Raw genomic sequence first — 6,624 nt, forward strand, 5'->3', positions numbered from 1 at the left:
CGCTCCATGACTGCTTATGACGCCCGCAAGAGGTGCCATCCGATAATAACATTATAATAGCACTGTGCTAAAACGACAAATACGAAAAACCGTGTTCTATCATACGTAGTAGTTCTCTCAATACATGTTCCTGTCGGCGGGACGCATTTCCCATTTGCGATCTTCAGCACAATCACCTTCCTACTACAAAACATAGTCTTCTTTAGCTGGCAAGGCTAAGCATTCAACATTAGAGAGAAAAGGAGCCCTTGAGTTGACTAGCACCCAGACTAGTTGGCCCTCGATGATCACTTCGATGAGATTTCCTGTGATTTTGGTAAATATCGTCTATGGAGGATTTTCGTCTGTGGCGGCCTCATCTCCATAGACGGTCGCCTCATTGCAGTTTTCCTGTCTCCTAGGCTATGCCAGCGCTTGATACCTACGTACAGCGACGAGTAATGGTTACGGCATGTTGGGAAGCGACCTCATCCAGAGTACACGATGAGATTCATCCCACAGGTCGACTATGATCGAATAGTCTGCAGTTGACTAGCGTGAATAGGACTGTTTTGATGGTTGACGTCTTGTGGCATATAATCTAACTCCCCTCTTCTTTCTCTGTAGTGGCGCACACAGTGTCTGGGTCGTCAAGACTGAAAAACAGACTGATGTTTTGTCTCCATTCTCTAGATATCTGTTCTTCTGCGAGGCGTTTTACTTGGTGGAGGAGTTGGTCGTACCTTCATTGTTCTCCGTTTGGTGGTGGAGATATGTGCAAAAGATCGATACACTTCTTCTTCAACATTCTGTATTACACCCTAAAGTATGAAATCGACATTCTCTCGTGTACTACGTCCGACAATCCCAGCTGTCACAAAATGCTCTGTCTCTTTACAGCCTGGCGTATGAGAGAACCGAGGTCATGATAAAAACTGTCCTAGAGACGATATTCAGGATCCCATTACGTCTCTTTCGTCCGAATCTCGTCTGGTGGTGAATTCTTCTGTTGGTGTGACTTCCTTTATCAGAGGAGCTTAGTACACGTCTTCGACGCCTCCTTTCATCAAATGTGAGGTTTCGTCTGTTTCTATGATATTCTCATTCACAGTGTTGCACAGGGGCAGAACATCATGTATGTACGATTGTGTCGTTTCCCCATGACGTTGGGTCGTGTTCTATTGCTCTTCCACTAAGGAGACTTTCTGCAGACTGTCACCAAATATTTGGGCACTAAATTTGTCCTAGCTATTGACATCCTCTGCGTTGTTCTCGAACCACAGCAGGGCTGTGCCGTCCACACAGAAGTACACTTTTGTGAAACACATCATGTCATCCCACCATTTGTATTTGGCGATTCAGTCGAATTCTTTCACCATTTCGTCGGGGTCCTGACTGGATGTGTAGCTGACTTAGTGCACGCTTGGACTCCATCTGTCTCCTCAAAATACAGATATTCGGAATTACTTGTATTCCGATACCTAACCATGTAGGTGAGGATTTTCTTTGTCCAATTGGAATCAAGGTGATGTTGATTTCTTGAACAATCCGCCCTCTCCAATAAACGATGTCCTGTCCGAAATGGAATTAAGTCCAAATCTGAAGGCAGGATCGTCAGTGAAGTACAACACTTAGAACTACAAATACTTTCATTACTGACAACAACATACAGCCAGTGCAGAACTGACCTCCTGGATGGAGAGTGCGGCTATTTGTACAAACAACACATTTTCCAGAATGCTGGTATTTAAAGAAAAGTCGAATATCCCAGAATATACAAAATAAAGTATATCAGTAATATACCAGAAATGATAAATACTAAATAAGAAACTATTGCTAGTGGTTGGGGTTGAACTGGTGACCCACAGCGTATCAGCTAGTGATGCTAACCACTATTTTTTCTTGTCGTCTTTCTATCTATTTCTTCGTCGTTTTTTCGTCAGTGGTTCTGTGCAGATTTCGCATGACGTCTTTCAAATTTTATTGATGAGAACCTTCACTCAGTTTTTCTTGAATGTGGTCAGATCCCACTCACCAAACACAGTGACAAGAGGACCATACGAAACTCCCCTTACCGGGTGATTGATATTGACAGGGTGTGTAGCACATGACTGATACTTCAACATATCTACATCTACATCTATACTCTGAAAACCATTGTGAGGTGTGTAGTATTGAAAACTGTGTTCTGGTGCATTTTGTTAGTGAGGGTTGCGTACATTTAGGGGCAAACTTGATTGATTTATGAATCCCTCCCCTTAACCTATTGTTATGCTAAATCAATCCCCTTTGGAATAATACATCATTCCAAGAAAGCCCTCCATGTTTCTCACCCTCTGGAAACCTCCAACCCTCCCCTCCACCTCACTCATACAAGCATGCCTATCATATAAAATTAATTGACTAATTCATTAAAACGATAAATTAATTAACCCCTCTCCCCCATCTGAGAAATCCCCCAGCCCTCCACTGCCTTCCCCCACCTCAAAATTGGCGAGAAAAGGACTCAGTCTGTGGTGGAGAAGAAGGATCTCACAACAGGAAATTCTAATCAATGTCAATTACATAGAAAATGATATGCTGTTTATTTATAAAAATCAATTCACATAGGTTGGATCTTTCCTTTATTTGATGGGAAAACATGCTGCTCTTGCAAAATATACCACAATGAGATACAAAGGGTGTTCAAAAAGTTTTGCACAGTCGTCTCTAATTTTTTTATTTTTTGCAGGAGGAGAATTAAAAATTTGTGAACATACTTGGAAAATTTAGCTATACATAGAGCCTATTCAATGTAGCCTCCATCAGCTGTGATGTATCTGGCCCAAAGTTCTTTCCATGACGTAAATGCACTTTGGTAAAATTCTGGGGATTGACTTTCACACCATCGCTTAACACAGGAAATAACATCTTTCTCACTATCAAATTTTTTACCGTGCGGGTGGGCCTTGAGGCGACTAAAGAGTTAAAAATCAAATGGAGCCAAGGCCAGACTGTAGGGGGGGGGGGGGGGATGAGGAACAATTTTCCAACCCATTTTCCTGATTTTCTCCAATTATCATAAGGGCTGTATGGGGTTTGGCATTGTCATGGTGTATCCTGATGAGCTGACCCTGAAGCTGTGGTCTGTGGATATTGATGGCATCTCACAGCTTGTCCAGTGACAAACAATAGCGTTCCTGGTTAATTGTGGAGCCAGGTTCCAAAAATTCAATGAAAATGACACCACGCTGATACCAGAAGAAGGAGGCCATCACCTTTTGGTCTGCTGTTCGTGAAAGCCTTGGTTTCTTCTTCTGAGGGGAACCCGGGTGATGCCACTCCATAGATTGGATTTTGCTCTCAGGCTTGGACAAAGAAAAATATGTTTCATCGTGGATAATGACACTGTCAAATCATTGTTTCCACTCTTCAGTAAAAGTCTTCATGACATCCTCGCACACATTCTTCCTCATCAGTTTCATTTCTCTTGTCAATAATCTAGGCACCCAACATGCACGGATTTTTCTGTACCCTAGTGACTATACCAGTGATACCACAAACCCAATGACAAACGAGTCATTTCAGCAAGCTGTCATGTCGTCACACATCTGTCATTTTGGATGATTTGATCAATGATCTCCGCCAGCCGTGGTGGCCAATGGGTTCTAGGCACTTCAGTCCGGAACCGCACGACTGCTATGGTCGCAGGTTCGAATCCAGCCTTGGGCATGGATGTGTGTGATGTCCTTAGGTTAGTTAGGTTTAAGTAGTTCTAAGCTCTAGGAGACTGATGACCTCAGCTGTTGAGTCCCATAGTCCTCAGAGCCATTTGAACCTTTTTTTTTTTGAATGATCTCCTTATTCACATCACTCACTACCGTCAATGGTCTACCGCATCGTGGATTGTCCAGTAGAGAGAAATCACCTTCTTTAAACCTCTGCAACCACCGCTGGATACTGCTCCGATCCACTGTGTCCTCCCCATAAACAGGGAGCAACTTCCTGTGAATCGATGTGGCAGAGACACTGCTGGTCTTGAAGAGGAACTCCATCACTGACTGATGTCGCAACCTGACATATACTTCACGGTCCATTATGGCTCACCTGTAAATAAAAGAAAATACTTTTACATACAAATTTATAGCTAAATGTTCCAAGTATGTTCACAAAAAATTTCATTCTCTTCATGCAAAAAATAGAAAAAATTAGAGACAACTGTGCAAAACTCTTTGAACCTGCTTTGTAATTAAATAAATCACTGTTTTGCCCAACTGCGTAAGGAATACTGTCACAGAATTGGCGTCAACGTAACTTACAGCACGCAATACATTGTTAAAAAAAATTTTCCCGATCGATCTCCGCACCAGCAACAAGGCGGACATACCAGCCACCTTGTGTATTCCCCTGCACACCCCACTGAACCACACCTACCAGACCACAGGAAACCCTTTGAGCTCTGAGCATTGGACTGTGGGTTGCCAGTCGTCCGCAGAATAATGCGTGATACTGATTGTCAGCTTCCTTTGAAATATGATACAAGATTCACTTCCTATTTTGTTCCCACAAACACACCCTCCAGTGGAAGCAGCTGTCTTATGTGATCGCCCTGCAGTGCAAATACCAACTGAGCCAGTTCACAATACCACCAGCAGAGGATGCCAACAGAAGCAACCTCCCCCCCCCTCCTCCTTTCCTCCAACCATTCCACCCCTCCTCCCTCTCGTTACTCTCTGTTGGGCGAAACATCAGGTGGTGGCAATTCTTTGATACTGTACCTGAGAAATTCCTGTCGACACACATGCTCCATGCTCCCTCTCTCTCTCCCTCTCTCTCTATCTATCTATCTATCTTTCTGTCACAAGTGGTTTATATGAACCACGTATGCAAACACACAGAGACCAAAATGTCGTCTTTAACCCTCCTGCCTCTCATTCCCCTCCCCTGCCCCCCTCAGCCCTCACGCAGACATGGCTCTGGTAGTTGGTGCATCCCTATGTTCTCACACTTCCACTGCCGTGCAACAAACATATTCGAGAAAAAGCAACTAAAGTCTGTTGCGTGCCACACTAACCACTCCCTTGTCCTGAAAAAAAAGCAGCAGACACCTGCCAAACAACAGCCCTTCTGAAAATGCTGGACTGATGAGGATGTCTTGGAAATATTCCCTCACTCTGTCAGATTAATTAAATCGGTATCCTTTGCGCCGGACAGTTTTTTCTTGCATCCTGTTGGTAGACACTAGGATTGGTATATTTTGTAGGATTCAATCCTGTAACTGCCTGGTTCCAAACCCTTCTGGACTTTTTTCTCCCATGCCTCCTATTGGTGGATACTGCCACAGATAGGTCACTTGGTAGAAAGTCCATTACGTTGGAGGTAGCTGAGAATTTCAAAATTCAGCCCAATTGCATGCTGTTTCCTTAAACTACCTGTGGAGGCGTTTGGTTGATGTGTCCTCGCAGTACCATTATTGGAAACAAGAAAGTGATCAAAAGGGAATTTGACGTCTCAATTGGAAGTAAAAAAAAAATTAGAAAAATAAACTACTCCCGAACAGGCCATGAAAGTCCAACGGTACCGACCGGCCGCCGTGTCATCCTCAGACCATAGGCGTCACTGAATGCGGATATGGAGGGGCATGTGGTCAGCACACCACCCTCCCAGCTGTATGTCAGTTTCCGAGACCGGAGCCACTACTTCTCAATCAAGTAGCTCCTCAGTTTGCCTCACAAGGGCTGAGTGCACCCCGCTTGGCAACAGCGCTCGGAAGACTGGATGGTCACCCATCCAAGTGCTAGCCCAGCCCGACAGCGCTTAACTTCGGTGATCCTACGGGAACCGGTGTTACCACTGCGGCAAGGCCGTTGGCCCTCAATTGGAAGTGATGCTGTATAAAATGATAGTTGGAATTTCATATTTCAGCGTGAATTTACACCGTCATGGTTGTGGAATTCCTGACCACTACAGATCTGCTAAGCGTATTTTATAAAGCACTATAGAATTCCTAAGTTGATTGTCTCAGTTACACAAGGACATAGAAGGAGGAAGAAAGGAACTATCTTGTGATAAGGCAGTAACAACAACAAATACCTCTGTAGGACAGAGTGCGCTGCAATATACTGAGAAGCACTAAACCACGATCCTAGTAGCTGTCACGGCTAGATGCCTGAGAGAGCTGAAAATACTCGTACATACAGCCAACTCACCTCCCTGATGTCGACATCCAGTGAGCGTGACCCCTCGTACACCGCCAGCACCAACGCTCAGAGCCTGGAGGAAACTGCCGCCATGGCCACAGCCCCAGTCATGGATGCACATGTCTGCTAGAGTTCACCACCGCACCTGGAGGGAGTCCAAGGATGATTGGAGTGGTAGGAATTCGGATATTATCAATATGTCCAGCGTCAACACTTGACAGTGATCGATACTGAATCGCTCAGTTTTGCACTGAGAATACACGCAACATACATGACCAACATATACTGAGTAGTAGCTAACTATTTATCTATCCAGACAGCACCACAGGGGTCGCTGCTGGGATTTGCCACTGCAGTTGAGGGCAAGAACAGACTAGCTGGCCGCCTGGGATTATTTTTTGTACCCGCCGCTCGTGACGGCGTTGAGCTAGAAATGTCAATTCGTTCTGGCCACCTGTGCCATGTA

At 44.6% G+C, this 6,624-nt stretch overlaps 1 pseudogene; it reads right to left on the reverse strand.

Annotated features, from left to right (window-relative positions):
* Window positions 1-5,712: 5,712 nt before the first annotated feature.
* LOC126095511 (5S ribosomal RNA) lies at window positions 5,713-5,830 on the reverse strand (annotated as a pseudogene).
* Window positions 5,831-6,624: the final 794 nt, after the last annotated feature.

Source organism: Schistocerca cancellata, chromosome 1 (assembly GCF_023864275.1).
Source record: "Schistocerca cancellata isolate TAMUIC-IGC-003103 chromosome 1, iqSchCanc2.1, whole genome shotgun sequence".
Lineage (NCBI taxonomy): Eukaryota > Metazoa > Arthropoda > Insecta > Orthoptera > Acrididae > Schistocerca > Schistocerca cancellata.